Source organism: Poecilia reticulata, chromosome 23, assembly GCF_904066995.2.
Source record: "Poecilia reticulata chromosome 23, P_reticulata-male-v2, whole genome shotgun sequence".
NCBI lineage: Eukaryota > Metazoa > Chordata > Actinopteri > Cyprinodontiformes > Poeciliidae > Poecilia > Poecilia reticulata.
In genome coordinates, this window is record NC_088852.1 from 7,053,764 (window position 1) to 7,072,796 (window position 19,033).

The following is a 19,033-nucleotide window of genomic DNA, read 5'->3' on the forward strand; positions in this document are numbered from 1 at the left end:
GCTTAATTTATGCAGCGTCCTTCAATTCAGGGTGGTAATTTGCCTATCAAATAATGAAAATTCCAGAAGAAGCTGTTTATTTATTTTTTCGTAGTGTGGCTCTGCATTTTCTGAGTGTACGCCATTCCTGGTGTTTTCTTTTTTCTTTTAGCATTGCTTGGCTAATGAGCTTCATAGTTATAAGGGGGTATTGCCAGTTCATAGACAAATCGGTTTATAGATGATGATGTTTGTTTATTACGTGAACTTTCTTTACTTCTGGATTTTCTTGTCAGAGAATGACTGCACAGAGAAATTGGGTTTACTATTCCATAAACTATCGGTGAGGAAAACAAAGGTGAAAGTAGGATGAGCATTTAATTGATCACAAAATTTGGTGCTACATAAACAAGTATTGGATTTTCCATGTAAAGTTGAAGACAAACTGTTGACTGACGGGACTGCATTGCAGATCAAGTTAAGGCTCAATTTCTACTTGAGTGCTTGCAGCTTTTTCAAACAGCAATCATTTATTCACGGTGCATCATAAAAGTATTCCCAACTCTTCCATTTTTTTCATATTTAACTTTAAATCCTCAAACTCATATCTACTTCTATAGCTATCTTATGTAATAAAACCCAAAGTCGCTTATTATTGTGAAGTGGAAAGAAATTATAAAGGTTTACGTCTTGCATGCAGTTGTTTTTTTAACTCTCCTTTACTCCATACGTTTTGCTGCAGTTCCTAGCGATGTGCTATGATGATTTTGAGCAAGCCAGCACCATTCAGAATGTCATGGGCTGAAAAAAATGAAGATTTTTCTTTTAATTGTAGCAGTATGAATACTTTTTCAAGGCATAGTGGTCCCTTTACCTTGCTATCCATAAAAAAACCCCAACATATCCTTGTCAACCCAGAGTGAAATCAACTCAGAAATCTGGGACAGTCACAACAGACCCCATGTGTCTTGTTAACACTACACTCATTTTCACTGTTTTTGCTGTCCACATGGTGTTCCCTGCTCTGCCAACTCAATGTGATGCATGAGCTCCATAAACTAAACTAATCCCAGACAGAAGCGCTGGCCTAAACTGAGTAGAGCTGTCTCCAATTTTGCACTAATACTCACAGACAGGGCTGTAGTCTGGATGTTTATTCTTCTGACAAAAACTTTGAACTTTATAAAACAAATAAACTGTAGTAACAGTTGAAACATAAGGACAAATTCGACATGGCGCAATCCTGACAATATGCTACGGCTTAAGCACTTGACATTCCTGTTATTGTATAACCTTTCTTTCAACAGAAGTGTTTATTAGGGTTTTAGTGAGAAAAAAAAAACTGACCTACAAAACTTCAAAAGATGTTGAATCTCAACTCGAGTACAAGAAGTGTACCGGCCAAAATATACCCAAATGCTAATATGAGGTCCTTTAAGCCAGATCACCTGTCAAACCCCTGAGAGCAAAGTGTAACTGGAGGCCTCTTGTGTTTTTATTTAATTATGGTTGAGGTTATTTCCCAGCAGGCATTCTCTTTGCACTTGTCAAACACTCAAAAAAATCTGCATTTAGAGTGGATCTCGGTAGTATCTTTGCTGATAACAACTGCCCTTGTTCCGGAATCACAACAGTCCTCCAAACGCTCGCCAAATAATTCACACACTCCCCGATACAGGAAGTGCTTGTGCTGTAAGTGCATTCACTGCCTCTATGAGACATGACAGGAAAGTTCAAAGCATGATTGTATTAGAGGACAGATGATGTGACTTATGCGTACCGATTTTATTTTTAATCCTTGTGATGGGTGGCAGAAAAAGAAATGTCTCGAGTTGTGACCAACTCATTAGTTTCTGGAGACATTGTCCAAAGCATGTGATAATGAGGTCCGTATTGCTGCAAATGGCTGAACAATAAATGCATCGCTGTCTCAGAACGTCAAAGCAAATTGCATTTGTCTTGCTGTCATTTTTTTCTTCTTCAGGATTTCCTATATGAGGATGCCACTTACAGCTGGTGACTCAGTTTTCAGATGTCAGTTCCTGGCCAAAATGCCACCATAAATTTGAGTGGATGTCGAACATTATTCTGTCAATTCCTCCCCAGCAAAACTGCCAGTTTCGTTCCTTCTATTGCATATGAGGCAAGTTAATAATAAATGCTGCATAATTTGAAAACTACAGGACAGACGTTTACACACACTCGCCACTGGTAAGAATGTCAATTACATTTGCGTGTTTTAATGATTTAAAAAAAAAGAAAAAATTATGCTTTCAGGGAGAACATTGCACAACTTCCGACTTAAGATTTTCAAAATCAAGAAATTGATGTCCATGTTTCAATTTATAATTTTCTGTATCTCACTCATTGTCAAACATACATATACACACATACTGATATTTAAATAAATATCTCAAACCAAGTTGAGAAAAACTTAAAGAAAAAACTCCTTGCAAACTCTGACGATGAAATGATTCTCGCTGAAAATTTGATCACTCTTCTTGTCTGAATCGATAGAGCTCATTTAATATTAGTAACTTTCTACAATGTTTTTGACATTGTGTGGATAAGAGAAACTTCAAAAATAAATGGAAACTTGTGCATTCAGTTCTTGTTCTTAACAATCACTGAAGCATTACGTTGCACATTCGGTTCACTCCAAACAATGTTCAAAATAACCAAAACGGCTAAATTGATAATATCAATACCAATAAGAAAATGTATGTAAAGTTTGGACAAACACTGCTGATAATGTGAAACGGCTAAGAAAAAGGTTTTTGACGCTTTCAAAGCATGAGAAAGTTGAGTGATTAAGGATGTGATACACAGGAAAGTACCTGCTTTGTGGCCTGATTTCCACTTATGTAAATGAGAACAGCACATTCGCTTCTATGTTAGCAGCCATTTTGTAGCACTGCACTTAGAGCCTGATTATGTAAATGAATCATGATCTCTACAATGGAATTAGAGCTCCATGTTATTTTAGATCTCCTAATCAATAAAGGAGACATTTTCATTCAGGACACAGTCCAAACCGGCCATGCGAAACAAAGTCGCTCATATTTTCAGCTCCCTCATGAACTTTCCACTGTAAAATGGTTGTCATTCATTTTCATTAACTGCTATAAATGAGGCAGACATCTGCTGTATTAAAAATGTAATTATCAGAATACATAAATGCGTAATTTCTGCAACCTGCATAATTGATGTGCGCTAATGCACAGTGTTAAAGGAATAAACTTCCACTTAGCAGGAGCGTGCCACGGGAACAATAGGTGGGCTCTCCGCTGATAATTGAACACGCAGACAATTCTCGGGCCTGTGAAAATGTTAATCACACAAGATGGATCCTTCATCAGCTGGCTCATCCATAAAAGCACCATTCACATCTGTGAAGTACAGAGAAATGGGAGCAGAGTGGGGGACTAAGATGCATTCCCATGGTAAGAAGAAGTGAGGAATTGCCCCCCCAACTCCTCTCAGCTCAGCAGAGAAATATGACCTCGAATTCACTCAGAGGAAGTGAATGACAAAATCAGACACACACCACAGGAGAAACCTAATTATGTTACAGTCATCATTATGGTGATTAAAATGTTGGCTAATGCATGATGCATGGCGCTGCAACCAATAGATAGCCAGTTCATACGCATGAGATATGTCCCTGTATCAAAATGCAGTAGAGCCACCGGGTCTCTCTCCAGCTCTCAATATATCACGGCTTGCATTAAACTAATATCATTCCATTGACATGATAGTTTGGCTGGTAAGCATTTCTTTAGCAGGCTTTAGCAGAAATCTGTAAGGCACTTTAGGTTGAAAATATATTCATGCCTGGAAAATGTTGCCATTGAAAGAGGAGGGTGGGCACAAAACAGAGCAAGGTTTGTTGCTCTGTTTTGTGCCCACCCTCAAAACAGAGCAACAAACATGTATTGATAGGATATCCGGTGGAGGTCAAAATTATTCATACCACTGGCAAAATAGATGGAAAAGCTATTGTGTTTTATCCATCAAGTTTGTTTCAGTTAAGAAACGAGACAATGTAAAAGAGATGTTAATTTTGGAGAGATATCTGTATCTAAAATATCTGTTTTTTATACATTTAAACAATATATGTCACGTTGAATTTTGCATTCCTTGTTCATGTGTGTGATTTTATACCTCTACCATGTTCGAAATAAATCAAATATTTCCACTGGAACATTTTGACGATTTATCTTTGGTAATGTCAAAGATAACCTTTTATCATCCCTCAGAACATTCAAATTGGGACTCTGGCCGGCCCTCTTAAAAACATAAACATTAGTTTCAGTCAGTAGGAACGCATTAGTCGGATTAAAATATTACTATATGCTGCCTGATGGGGTGTTTAACCCTTCCTAGTCATTCTTAGGTGGGTGTGTGGAATCTGAGTTAAATAAATTTCCTGCCAATTGTTAAACCTATTAAATCTATTGTCTGAATGTACAATTGAAGTCAGATACACTATTTTATTTTATGTGTGTCTGAAGTTAAGTCAGACCAAACTTCTTTTGTTTTGGGGTCAGAGTTAACAAAAACAGTTCTATTTGGTAAATGGCACAGTAATTAAATTAAGAATGTCAGAGATTTATTAATGTCTACAAAATGATACGTTTACATACATGGTAGGATTGTCTTTGAAGTTCCTGAATTGATCAAATGCTATTGGTCTCTTTCCACAAGCTTCTCACAATAGCTTAGCCTATAACCCCGGACAGAATGAGTGTAACTCAGAAATGTTTGTATGCTGCCTCACTGACGTACATTTATTCAGATTTATCACAGATTTTCTATTGGGTTGAGATCAAGATTTTGTGATGCCCATGTCAAAACATTGGCTCTGCTGTCTTTAAGCCACTTTGGCTGTATGCTTAGGGTCACTATCAATTTGAAAACACATTTGAATTTCAGCTGGCTTAATTTATGTCTCTTTATTCATGTCTTTATGTATGTAAACTTCTGGTTTGAACTGTATGTGAGCTTTAGCACAAACCTCAAGGTGCAAATTTCCCGTGCTGCCTTCAAAAACACATTGTCCTGTGAAGAGTCTTAGCGCATACCTCGCACATATACACAGAGCTCATTGTCCTCATCAGAGCAGGCAGTCATGGGGCCACTGAGCTGTGGCACGTCGGACCGCATTAACCAAAATTCCCTGTGTATCCCCCAGGCTCTACTACGTTGGGAGTGTGCGGTGTCGTCTGAGGACTGTCTGCAAGCTACCCTCATTTTTCATCTTCCGTTCTCACTTTTTCACTCCCCTCGCTCTCCCCTCTATCTCTTCTCCCTCCCTCTCCCTCTCTGTGACCTCTCAGCCTGTCTCTCTTGCTAAATTTGGCATACATCCCATCGAAGTACACCCTCTGTATACGTTTTTCCTTGGCTTATTGTCCTTTCCTTTCACCTTGCAGTACTTTTCCCCCTTCCTTGCCCGACCCTCCACGGGAAACTGACGCTGAGATTTTTGTTCATGTTCTATTGCATTAAATAATTGAAGCTCTCTTTGAAACAAACAGCTACACACACAAGACCCTGTCTCCCCGCTGCATTCCCCTCCCCCAATTATCTCTACGTCTTAATTAGGCCCTCGTATCATGCAGAGACCCTCCCTGGTGACAGTGGGTGAGTCTGTGACTCTGTGCATGTTTTCAGCAGTAGCTTCCCTGGTCTAATTCTGCTGTAGTTGTCCTTACTTGCCATGGGATGTTCTGTCAGGCTGACTAATTACCAGCTGGTATGTGTGTGTATGTGTATGTGTGTGCGTAAGTGTATTCTTCTGTCAATGACTGCATTTTCTGTGCAAAAGAGCACAGAGTACCTACTCTGCGATCTCTTGCTGTAACTTGGGATATTAATATTGATCACTGTTCTGTCAACACACCCAATCAAGTTTTCTACTATTAAAGATTTCTTGCTTTTAGGAGAATCGATGTATGGAACGTGGTATGCACTCCCAAGATCTTCTGCCTTTGTGTGTGCAGCATGAATAGTTGAACAAGTTTTTCTTTCCATATGGACATAAGAACGTATGTGCATATGTAGACACACTTATGCTCATTGTATAAGGCACCCAGTCAGGCAGTTGACTGACAGTAGGTCGCCCATGGCAGAAAATCCATGGTCTTCTCCCCTCACCTTTATTCTGACTGCTGTCTCTGTGGTGCTGATTTATTGTGATGCTAATTTGATTTTAGGCTCACTGGCCTCTCCCTTCACTCTTCTTTCACCTTCAAGAGAATTGGACAAGGCTCTTTTAGCAGGTCTAGGTACAGTATAAAACTCCAGAGCGTGGTTTGCATAGAAAGCACTTTGAAATTAAAATTCAAACTGTGACTGACATTCTATTATGAAACTTTACTGCATTAACGGGCGCTGAAATGTAATGAATAAAGTTCTGATGTTTAAAGCACTGTATTAATTCTGCTGCTCCCAGTTATATACAGAGATGTTTCTGGGGACAGTAATGGCACACCCATTAAAACAACTTCTGTTTTAATTTTTGTAAGTTCCCTCTTAGTTGATCAAAAAATCAAAGTAGATGGAGACAAGCAATGTAAAACACATCAGGATATCAGACCCTTCCTTCTGATCACATATTTATGTATACCAGCTTAGATGTCATGTGCCCTTGGGCAAGACTCTTTACTGAAGTAAATGAACTTTTTAATAATATTCTAATGCACTGAGTTGTACATCTATATATGCATAGTGCATATACACTGTATCAATCTTTACGCAAACACCTTTTTTCATTGTTTTTCTGTTTTCGCTTCAATTGTACCAGACCAATATCACATTGAAGGTAGACACACACCCATGCCAATTCTTGAGAGCCGCTGCATATGATGTGTGAGACCCTGCCTTCATTTGAATAATTACTTTTCGTCTAGCCTAGCTGAGCAGAGCACCCGAGTTTAATCTTTCTCCTCGTTTTGTAAGAGGGATTATTTAAATAACATAATTTTTTTTTTTTTTTTTACCCTTTTCTACCGAGGACAATGTTGTGACAAACAGGACATTCTTTTTGATGGATCTCTGTCATACAGCATGAAGACCTAATAAGGTCTTGTGATTTTTTTAGAAAATTTAATTTTGAAACTGGATTATAGCTTTTTAAAATGTTTGAGGCTTATAGTTACATTTGTTCTTTTTTTTGGCATCTTAGATGTGTGTATGCTTAGTCATATTAGTTTTATAAATCTGTTTTGTTAGCCCTTGCTCAACTCATTTGACTACACACAGTTCATTTTGAACAGTGACTGCACATGTTCACGTTATTTTGAATAAACTCTGATTTTAACGGTTCTCCTATGGGCCACTTGTTACTCTATGCACGGTTCATGATGGACGTGGGTAGAGCAATGACACAGAGTGAATGACGAGACAAGTATTACATTTTTGTTTCTTGATCCTGGCTATGAGCTGAATGAGAAACATGGATACAGATGAAGAAATTAGTGATTTAACTCTTTCTTTAGCTCTGTGTTCAGGATAATGAAACCAGTATTGATTGGCGGCCATTGTTGCTTATGTTTTGTGACTTTTCTTCATTAGATTCCTCTAGCACCAGTATCTATTGAAAACTCTCAAATTTTGAAGATATTCCTTTATCTCTCAGATGCATCAGTGAAAAGTATTTAGCCAAAGACTTGTAAGGTATTAACTTAAGTTCACATCTATCTACATTTATAATCTGTACCATTTTAATCATGGTGTTATTGGATAAAAGTGTTGGTGATGAGGGTCCAGTATAGAAGGCATCTTTCAGGGTCCCTGCTCTTTCTCCCCATCACATAGTATCTCTCAATCTTTCCTCCACTCTCTTTGTCAGCCTTCCAGTGATTTGATGGGTATAGCTGACAGATGACAGTCTCATTTCCATTCAGGCATGGTTTCTTGCTATCTAGGGGCTAAGCCATGCAATAGCTATAAGTGTCACATTAGATCTCAGCCAGGAAGATGGGAATGGCAGAGTGACAGGGGAGCCAGCCGCAACCACCATTATCTGTGCCTTTGTGGGTGACACCCACAGATAGAAATGTGCAGCTGTAGTGTGTCTGTGCAGAAGCTAATACATGTTTTGTTAGCCATGATCTTTACAATGTCCCAGAGCAATCTCCTGCTTGACACTGACTGATTCCTTCCCATGTTTTGAGTTATACTAGCTCCACATGTGACAGCACAGCCTATGACGACAGTGGTGATCTCAGCAATGATGATGGTTATAAAAATACTGATTGATTATGACTATAGCTAAAGTTGTCATTATGGGTCTGATGAATGGCAGCAATAATGTTAGGCCGTGTGGAGATTGGTGATGGAACATAATAATTGTAGTAGATTTGTCTGAAAAATGTCCAAATCATCAGAGGGATTTTAAATAAAAGGAATGTTCGGTTCAAGTCCTTTACATTAGCAGGAGAATGTAATTATCTCTGCTCAAACGCACCTATAAAGAAGGCGCCAAGACGTCGAATGAATGCCTTCACGCAATTGTTGGCTTCTTGTTCAATAGTAATTAAATTCCCCGTCCATGTGAAGAAATGTACGAATTGCCATAATTATTCCAGCCTGTACACATGGAAATGTTCCTCTTTCAAATACTGCAAATGCACGGGTTGGGATCTTTAATAGGTTCTGTTATTGTTGGGTGAAAATAGCACGGTAGCCTTATTGTACGGCACCCATACGCTCAACAGCCAAAAGTTCCCGCTGTTCCCCAAATTAACAAAGCCAGAAGAACAATAGCAGTACCTGGAAAAGGGCATCAAAAGCTTCACGTAGCAGTTGAAGACAATTACCTTGAGAAGAATGCCCTCCTCTGCATTTAGCTAATGAGATTTTTGTCAGGTGAGAAAGAGAAGGGGAAAAAGTGAAGAGGAAAGAAAAAAAAATCCTAGTCCAATTACTGTGACCCGGCGGAGATTTGGGAGCTTTTTCTATAGTGTGTGAGGGGTTGTTTGAATGGAGCAGTGGCAGAAAAGGGGAAAATGAATTATTGATTGTAATTACACAGGCCTACGACTCTCTGCTCTCTGTGACAAGCCTCTTTTCAGTCCTGTCCTGGTACACCCTGTTTATGGGCGAGGCTAGGACATTAATGCTGTCTGCTGCTCAGGAATGTTAAGTGACGGAAGTTGTTAAAATTGATTTTTTTGTTAGTATTTAAATAGTCCAATGGTTAATGACTTTTTAGGTTAACTTTCAAAGGTTATCTTCTTTTTGTCCATTTCAATATTTGAGTACGGCACTTCAATGAATAAATAGCAAAAGGTAAGAAAAGAAGTAGCAAAAGGTTAGAGAAAAAAATAAGTCACTTAGACATAGATTAAAACTTTTTAATTTGTATGGTAGTTTAATTCCAATGTAGAGAAAGATGGGTCAAAATTGCCACATGGGGCAAAAATCATTTGTGTATATATGTGTGTATGTATATATAGCAGAGAAAACAACTAAAATTGGGCTAAGAAGTGTGCAATGCATTGTTAAAACCTGGAAGGAAATTGGAGAACTATTGTTTTAAAAGCAGAAATGTGGTTGGAAAAATATCCTGAATAATGGAGACCAGTGACACAAGAAGGAAGAAGCAAACAAAGAGAGATAAAAGGATAATGAATTACCAGTGTTTGACATTGGGTTGCTTTTAATATCTAAAATACAGACCCGTAAATATAGAACTGTGTGTCATCATCGGAGGTTTTAAAATTGAGCCTTGTGGGACACTGTAGTTTGTAACAACATTCTGTGATGGTGTGGATGTGCTGGCATCTGACTGCTCTCTGATTGGGCCAGTCTCTGCATCAAGTGAAGAAATTCAATTATCTTTGTGATACAAGTAATGAGCAAAAATATGGATGCAAGTATTGGGACAGTGTCTTCTGCAATGTGTGTCAAGATGAAGAAACACTTTAGCCCAAAAGATCTTTAAATTCTGGATTTACTGGTCCATCAACATTCTCATGATAATGAGATATAGGAAATGACCAAAACAACATCATCTTGGACATAAGCAGCTGAAATGAGCTGCATCTGTTGGACAGCTGAACTCAGCCTTAAGAAACGGGTTGAAGAGCTCTGTCTTGCAGGAGGAGCTTTTGGTGTTTTGGATATTTAAAACATAGATATGGATAGTAACGGAAACCAAACACCTTTAACATGTCAAAAATATTCAGACTTTAGCTTCATCCATGCTATTCGTTTGCAAAAGTTGGTAAATTACCTCCTTGCTATTATTACAGATGTTTTTATAATCCTTGCATGCTTACCTTTGTTCATGTCTAATCTCAGAGGTTTTGTCCTTGCATAACATATTGGTGTACGTGTAAAGCCATTTTGAATGCAAAACCTTATAAAACATTCTCCAGCAAGCTAGCGCCAATCTGGGCTTGTTTTATGTAGTTATCCCCAGGCTAATTCAACAAATAAAAAATTAAAATGCAACTCCACAGGTTTCCATTTTTGATTTTTCTCTTTGGTACATAAAATCTTTACAAGCTTCCTTTTGTCTTTGTTAATAAAGAAAGCGATTGCAAAGCAGCTTTCATGAATATTTTGTTTTCATGTTTTTATAATCTGCTTTTTTTTTTAGATGTTTTTAATTTGAGTAGGATTTTTTTTTTTCAGCATGTGTGCACACCGGTGTTGCTTGATTAAGATAGAAGCACTGAATGAGCATGGCACTAATAGAAACAGTATACACCCGTTAAGACTGCTACTGGCATGCGGTGCAGTTTCTTGAGACATAAAAGTCAGACGTTTGTGGTTTTTTTACACACAGTTTCTTGTGTGCACAACCTTCACCTTTGCAATCCCTGTCATGATTTGGCCGTATCAGTGCACTCTAATGCTAGGTCCTCTATGAATGCAAAGTAGCTGAATGCTTGGAATAGTCATCTACTGTGCTGTGATAACAGAAAAGACAGCTTTACTCCCTCTATTCATCAGAACATAATGGAGCTTTCACTGCTGAGGTCTTGTTGGATGTGTTTTGAATGGGGGTGGTAATATTTTACCAGACATCCCGAATTATCCACACTAAATAAATAATTTGCTCCTTGATAATATTTCCTGCCAAAGAGAACAGTGTTTCAGATCGAATTACTAACAAAAGCAAACTATTGATATTTTGTTGAAGAGCTACCTGGGTTTTTGTTTTGCACAAAATTTTCCAACTCATTTTCAACGTAATTTTGAATAGAGCTCCTAAAATGACATTGCGGAAAAATCATGCGTAGATGTGTTCAGTTTATTTATTGTATGAGTAATTAAGCATATTTTTTTCTTATTTTATAATATAAAAAAAAAGATCTGTGCCATCCAGAGATTTATTCCTATATGATGTTTCAACATGAAATAAAAACATGGGAGCTTTGAGTTTAGTAGAAGGTAACGGGAGATACGAGTGTGTTGTGTGCCTTTTGAAATAGGATTGATGAAATCTACTTTAAAATCATTAAAGGGTTTTTCTGTGTCAGCTGTATAGCTGTTAAATAGAATGTTTCCTGAGTTTTTCCCACTTGTTTTATCAGGTTCTTCAGGAAGTGGGCAGAAAAGAACAGGAGAACAGGGCATGAAAAGAAATCAGACATCCCCCTCTGCCAGTAAGCTACACACACATGTGCACCCCCCCCACACACACACACACACACGCAGATTTACTGGATTCACTTCTCCACACTTTCCCCACTCCCACCCACTCTCTCTCTCCCTCTCAATCTTTCTATCTGTGTCTCCCCCCTCCCCTCTTACCCTTCTTTCCCCCAAAATTCAATCTTGTATTTGCTTGTGATGGAGAGTAGCTCTGCAGTTTTGTGCCAGGCACAGAGGAATACATTAGACTGCAAAAAAAAAAAAAAAAGTGTATATATAAATAAATAAAAAGAGAATCTATCTGTCCTAGTTTCTCTTCACTGAATGAGCATGATTTGGTTGTGCATGCCATTTCATTGACTTATTTATTCTCTTTTTTTTTAAATGCAATGCGGTACTCAGTACAGTTTGTCGCTGGATATTGATATTGACTGCCTGGGGCATGTGAGGGAGGTGAAGGTGGGAAGAAGTAAAACTGCAGCGTGTTGAGAAGAGAGGGCACAAACAAGAAGTCTTATCAAAGCAGAGGTGACACATTATTGGCTTAAAGTGGGAAATGACTTAAAACTATTAACATAACTTGACTAATTGGTCTGAATTTTTTAGAAAAGTTACAAAGGCTGCATGTCTGTTTAAGACTCGTATTTTGTAATATGAAAGGAATACATTTTTGGTTTACTTCTTGGGCTGGAAAAAGTAACCGCTAAGCTTTATAAATACTTATGTCACCCTCAACAACTGACAGAATTGCCGTTTTTGACTTTCTTCAGTCCACAGGATATTTTCCCAAATGTTGGGGATGTTTGCTTTTTTTTTTTTTTTTTGATAATTGTGAAACATTTAAGTTAGCAGCGGTTTTGGGCGTAGAACTCTTCCATGAATACCACTTTATTATCTCTCTTTCATTAACATTTTAGATCAGATTAATTTAAAACAAAAACAACAACAAAAAAACATGCTTCTTAGCCTTTGCTATAAGAGTAGCGCAACTAACTAAAACACTTCTTTCAATCTGTCTTGTCTTACAGTCAGAGAGACATTTTGCTGTATGTGCTCACTTTAATTTCCCTTTGAGGATTTTAAATAAACTCCACGATGTTCCACTTTCTTACCATGTTAAAATTCTCACACGGCTCTATTTTTATTTGCTGCTCACAGTTGGCAATTTCACACAATCCAGAGGGATTTTGCAAGCATCAGTTAAGCCTTTTTGTATCTTTCTTTCAATAGTCATGTCTTTTGTCATCTCCTATGGGTTGCTGCTTAATTCAGCATGCAGCATAAAGCAAAGGCTGATACCAACATTCCCAGTTGCTGCACAACAGCCTGAAGCTCATTCGATATCCGATGTGGCGTTTTTTCCACATTTCACAATCCAATTCAACCTTGACAAACTTCTTTCATGACATCTAGTTTGTCTTACTGGAAGCATTTGTTTCTTCAGAATACTTTATTTTGGATTTTTCAAGAACAAGGTTACAATTACTGATTGACGAGTTTATAATTCTTGAGTAGTGAGACACATATTTACTATTGCATAACAAAAGAAGAAAAAAAATGGACATAAGTGATTGTTAAATATTAAATAAATGTATAAAGGAATTGCAGTGCAGGATAAAAGGTGTCACTATTGTTTATATGTCATGTCAAGCCTAGCTTGAGAACAGGGACCCAGATTGCTGATAGGTTTTGCATGTACCTTAAAAATAGTTGCCATATTTATTTTTAAAAAAGTCTTACTGTTTTACTTTACTTTACTAGATGCATTCGGGTCACACAGCTGTTGATTTCACAAAGTCATATTTTAATTGAAAGGGTTGAATTTGATTTCCACTTTATTGCAATGCATTTCTGAGAAGCTGCTAAGAAAACTTATGTAAGCTTCTTAGCATGATTTGTTTCTTACTGCAATATTCTAAATATTCTTACTGCAAAGCCTCAAGGTTTTATTCAGTAGTTTCTAGCCTTTGAGTTTTTTTGTTTGTTTTTTTGGCTTGTTTTTGGTGATGAGACAAGTTTGAAGTTTGTTCTAATTTTTGAAAATATGCTTACAGGTTTCTTAGTAAGGGGCACAGAGATTTGCAAAACTATCAACACATCCTGAACATATTTTATGTAATATGTCAAGGAAGGAGTGTATAATTCAGAAATGGAAGAAGGATTAAACTCTTTTTAATCGTAAATTAGGTTACACAAATGTCTTTTGCGCACCTTTGTCTAGTGCCCATGAATAAAAATCTATTGTAACAATTGGTAAATCAGAGTCAGAGATTTGTTAGAGAATATTAGTGAACAAATAGCATTAGAAAGACCAAAGAACACACCAGACAGGAAATATTTAAAGCAGGCTTGTCATAAAACGTTTAACATTTCAAATGTTCACTACCTTTTTAATCCATAGAAGTAGTGAAAAATCCACATTTGTTGAAGACATGGACATCCACCTGACCCCAGAGGCCAGACCAGAAAAGCATCAATCAAAGAAACATGGTAGCCATGGCAACTTCGTAGAAAGTCTAGAGATCCACAGCTCAATTTGGAGCAAGCTGATATTACAACTGAAAGAGAACCGTTCGTTTTGTAAGGGACAAAGCAAGCATGCACATGGCCCATATTGCAAAATGCTATGTGTGGTGGAAAACTAACACTGAAAATTACCCTGAATGCATCTTCCCCTTTAGTGGAAACATGACGGAGGCAGCATCGTGCTGTGGACTTGATATTCACAGACATCTTTCATTCTATGTGGCCGAATTTGATTGTTTTGCACAGAAGAGTGTGTAAGCACCTCAGTGTCTAGAGTGGAAAGCTCATATTCTCCATGAATCATGGCATAAGAAGGCTCTCTAAAGTATTGCGTCATTGAAGGATGACTAAAATTTATTGTGGCGTTAGCATTATATTGCAGAGATGCTTCTCTTTTGCAGGAACAGAAAAGCTGCAGAGTTACTAAGGTGAATGGAGCTAACTGGGAAATACTGAAAGAAAACCTGTGAAGCTGTAAAAGCTGAAGAAAAGCTGTAAAAGATTGGGGTGAAGGTCCACTGCCCAGCAGGACAAAGTGTTCACTTAGGGGGTCTGAATACAAAATTTTTTTCATATTTTTAATTGTGAAAAGAAATTGGCGTGTTACGTTATTCTCAAGGTTTGTATTTGTCCATCATTATTCAGAAGCTTTGTTTGTTGCTCTATATGTCACAGATGATGCTATAGATGATGCAGCCTGGAAAAACCCCGACATGTAAGGCAAACATTCCTGCTGAAAAATAATAATTTTTCATGTACCAGTACTTTAGTAAACACTATTCATAGCTTGCCTGCACTTTCAAAGTGAGAGCTTTTAAAACTGACCCCTGAAGTTATGTCTCTCTTTATGTGCTCGAGGTAGTCACTGAATAAAATGATGCTTTCACTCTCTTTAAAAAGCTGGAAATAAAGGCATGAATTAACAGGTCACTTTTGTGTGGGGTGCTATCTTTCTGGCAGCAAATACTCAGCTTTATAGAATCTTTTTTTGCTGCAGTTTGTACCAGCAGATGTAGCAATAGAGAGATGAAAAGAGGGGGAGGGAGAGCGGAAAAGGAAGAGATTGAATAAGGGTATGAAAGGCGGGTTTGCAAGGGAAGATGAAAAGAAGCGTCACAGGGGTAGAAAAGCTCCTGGAACCCAGGTGCAGAGGTTGGAAACACATTGCAGGAAATAGAAAGAGCAAAGAGGGAGAAAAGAACAGGAGACAAGTAGACAGAAAGCAAGAAAGATGGCCAAAACAAACAGCTACAAACTCGGCTGACAGCGCTGACTGATGGAGATGGGTAGCGGTTATTGAAAGAGAGTGCAGCCAATAATGTCCCGCGGGTCTGTTGTCAAGTCCATATCCACCGCCAGCAAGGCTGCAATTGTAATAGGGCTATCCTATTGACCAGTCTATGGGAGTCAGGTGAAAAGCATGAGTCTTTTTTCTCCACGCCCTGGTAGGAGGAGATCACCAGCTGACACTGTCTGCATTTATCAGATTTTTCCATGCTGCTTCTCTCTGCTTCTTTTTCATTCTGCCATCCATCTCGCACTCTCACACCCCTTTCTTCTCCTTTCCTTTTTTTTTTCTCCTTCGGCACAGACGTGCAGCTTTGTCGAGGGGGCTAAGATCAATACCTCATGTGTCTTTTGGCAGTCTTGACATTACTGTGAAACACAGGAAGCAGCAAATGGCAACAAGAGAGACAAAGTCTGGCTATGTTGATTCAAGTGAGAAGTTGTTACTGCCACATGAAAGGTTTCACAGTGTAGAGCTGTACTGCAGTTGCTCTGGGATGTAGACCTTTTCCTGGTCTAGTTTCCAGGAATGCTGGATTCTGCTGAATGTTTCATGATTGAACTGTCAATCAAATGTTGGTGTACGCCCACTCACTTCCCCACTCTTGGGTTTACTTATTTCTCCTTAGAGCTTTGCACGAGCAAACATTCCCCCTTGTGTCTATTTCACCAAGTTCACAGCTGTTTATTTATCTTTTGCATTTGGTGGATGCCGGAAAGCTCAGCAAACGTCTGGCTCTCTCAATGGGAAGATGCATTACAAGTGTCATCTGCTGATGTTGACAAGTCACCCGTCACTCGTCTAACAAGTAACTGGTGACACTCTGACACCTAGCTCTTACGCTAGTGATGACTGAGAGTGATACCAGCACACATTCACTGTTGTTCCTAACATGCTGACATGTACAAAAATGCACATTTTTACTGTATAGATCACTTAACAGAAAACTACCAGGAGCCAGCTTTTTTTCAGAACCATAGTCTGTGTTTAACACACATCTTCATGCAGTAGTATTCATACCACTTTATTTCACATATCAGTGTATTTTAATTGAGGATGTATGTGCTAGGCCAATACAAAATAATGCATTTGAAAAGTGTGATGCACAGTCCACCACCACCTTTGGTTAGCCTTAGTAAAATTTAGAGGAATTGTTGTTTTTCATAAATTGCCTGCTTTGTACACAGTCAACATTGGTTTCAGATTTTTATTTGAAAATAAAAAATTAAACAATTTCCTCCCCCATCACTAATTATGCAGTAGTTTTTTATTTATTTATCCTATAAAATTCTATTAACATATTTTTTTGTTTTTTGTTTGTAATAGGACAGCATAAGAAAAGGATCTTTTCTAAACACTTGTATGCCTTACCTCTCACATTAACGTAAATACCAGCTCATTTATTTAAATGCATGTCTATATACATTTCCTCCCCTCCCTCTTTTACAAAGATGTCAGAAGCAGATAATCCCTCAAAAACAGAAAACAAATTGATATATTTACAGGAGAGCAGTTAGAAAATTGGGTCATGTGGGTCCAAAATAAATTGCTCTGTCAAGACAGCTTTAACGTCTTCTGACTAGCACTGACATTTGAACTTAGTCTGGATGCCAATTTTGCTCGCCGGCTTGATTTCAGGTCTCCACTGACTCCTTTGCCTTTATTTGTAAAATGCACTCATGTCTCATTAGAACTGGCTTTACTAGAATTAAGTTTTCTTTAAAGGATTTTCATACTTTTCTTAAATTGTAGGCAAGATATCTTTTAACAAAAACTATTGCGTAATAGTTGTAACGTAATTGTTTTGTAATAAGTTGTATTAGATTTAATTCAGATGTTTTATCCCTCGTATTCTTTCTCTGGTCTTGACATCCAAATTATAGGAAAAACTGCAGTTATTCCCCCGTACAAACAAGCAAAAGCACACTTTTGTAATTTTCATCATCGTTTCTATAGTTCCCTTTGCATGTTAATTTAATCTTAAAATATGAGCCCACAATATGCCAAGAACGGTTGTCTTAGGGAGTAATCAATACTTTAGTAAACTGATGAAAAAATAACAAGTGTAGACATCTGCCTTTTGAGGAAGACTGCAGTTGGTGAGCATAAAGATCGACTGAAAAGTGGTCCCTTTACAAAATAGGAAAGACTTTTTAAGGCACAGAGGAGCAAAGCAGTCAAGTTTACAAACTTTTTGTTCATTTTTATTTCAGCTGAGAAAGGCAAAGGCAGAAAACAAAGCTGCTCCAAAGGCCTTGCAGCACATAACAAACGAATAAACTGGGTCCTAAATCATCTCTGCGGCCTCCAAGTCTTTATACAGCCACATGGCAAGAGAAGATTTGTTGCAGGATAATTTATAATGACTAATATGGCATGTTCACAAATTTATGACTGTAATGCTTATTCCATATTCATTTCAGTTAATGATTTGATGTGTTTTTGCAAAGACCCTTGGCTGGGCTTTTTTTGTTACAGTACAGTAATTTAAATGTGTTTTCCTTGAATATTGTCATCAGTCTGAATCATTTGTCCAACAAGTTACACCAGTGGTCCTAAGGCAATGGTTCTGCCATGTTACCACAAGGGTGGCATAATAAAATTGCAGCGTTCCTGTCATTTCTCTGCAGAGGTCCTATTGCATTGTTACTGCAATATTACTCCAGTGGTCTAGCAATGTTGGAGCAATAGTCCTGTAATGGTACTAGAATGGTTCTGCAATTTTAACACAATGGGTCTTCAAGTATTCTGCAATCAGCCTACAATGTTAACTCAATGGTCCTGCAATGTTGCTGCTCTAGTTCCACAATTGGAACGGCCTTGTCACGGTGCTGAAATTCTGTAATGTTATGGCCACACAATATTACTGCACTATTTACAACGTTGCCATGGCATCGTTGTGCTCCCACAAGGTCACTTCTGTGTTGCCATAATGCTACCATAATTGTCCTGCTATCTTTCTGTGGTCCAGTCCAAAAAGAAATGCTTTTTTTCCCTCCCAATTTAAAGCATCCTTCTTGTGAAACTGCAGGACTTGAACACATAACCACAGTTCCATCAACCTTTCCTATAGTCCAAACTGATGCTAAATATTCTCTTCTTAAGCTAAGATTAGTGTCGGTGACACTTCACAGCCAAGCTGACAACACCTCCAGGTTGGAACCTCAGAGAGAGAGAGAGAGAGAGAGAGAGAGAGAGAGAGAAACTCAGAAATTCACAGGCCCTCCTCAGGATATGATGTTTTCACTAATGCAAATATTTTGTAGTTTGTTACTGGAATAAGTTTGAGTTCTCTTCCTGTTAGATTATTTTTAACAAAATGTTTTATAGTCATTCTAAGTATCAAATATGAATGGAGGAAAGCCTTTCCGTTTCATTTCCACACCTCCTTTCCTTTCTTCTGTCATAGTACTAGACACATTTAAATACTCCCCTGACTAAATGGTCTCACAGGCACAGTAAAAACACACTTCTTTTTTTCTTTAAAACAACATAAACCCAGTAAAGTGTTTAGTGACAGCAAACCCCTCAGCTGTGCTGCCTTTTGTGACCTTTTAGTTTTCTTGGGCCACGGCATTAAACACGAGGAGAAACTCAAGCAGCTCTTTTTGCCTTTGAACGTCCAGC

The 19,033-nt window shown here is 38.0% G+C and overlaps 1 long non-coding RNA gene across 4 annotated transcripts in view; it reads left to right on the forward strand.

Annotated features, from left to right (window-relative positions):
- Positions 1–19,033, forward strand: part of LOC145550194 (uncharacterized) — a 210,713-nt gene that overhangs the window by 119,848 nt on the left and 71,832 nt on the right. For 2 of the 4 annotated variants that reach the window (XR_014086085.1, XR_014086084.1), the window contains exon 6: positions 11,532–11,603. The exons of the other annotated variants lie outside the window; for them this stretch is intronic. This is a non-coding gene — a long non-coding RNA (uncharacterized LOC145550194). The remainder of the gene's footprint in view (positions 1–11,531; positions 11,604–19,033) is intronic. 4 annotated transcript variants of the gene reach the window in all.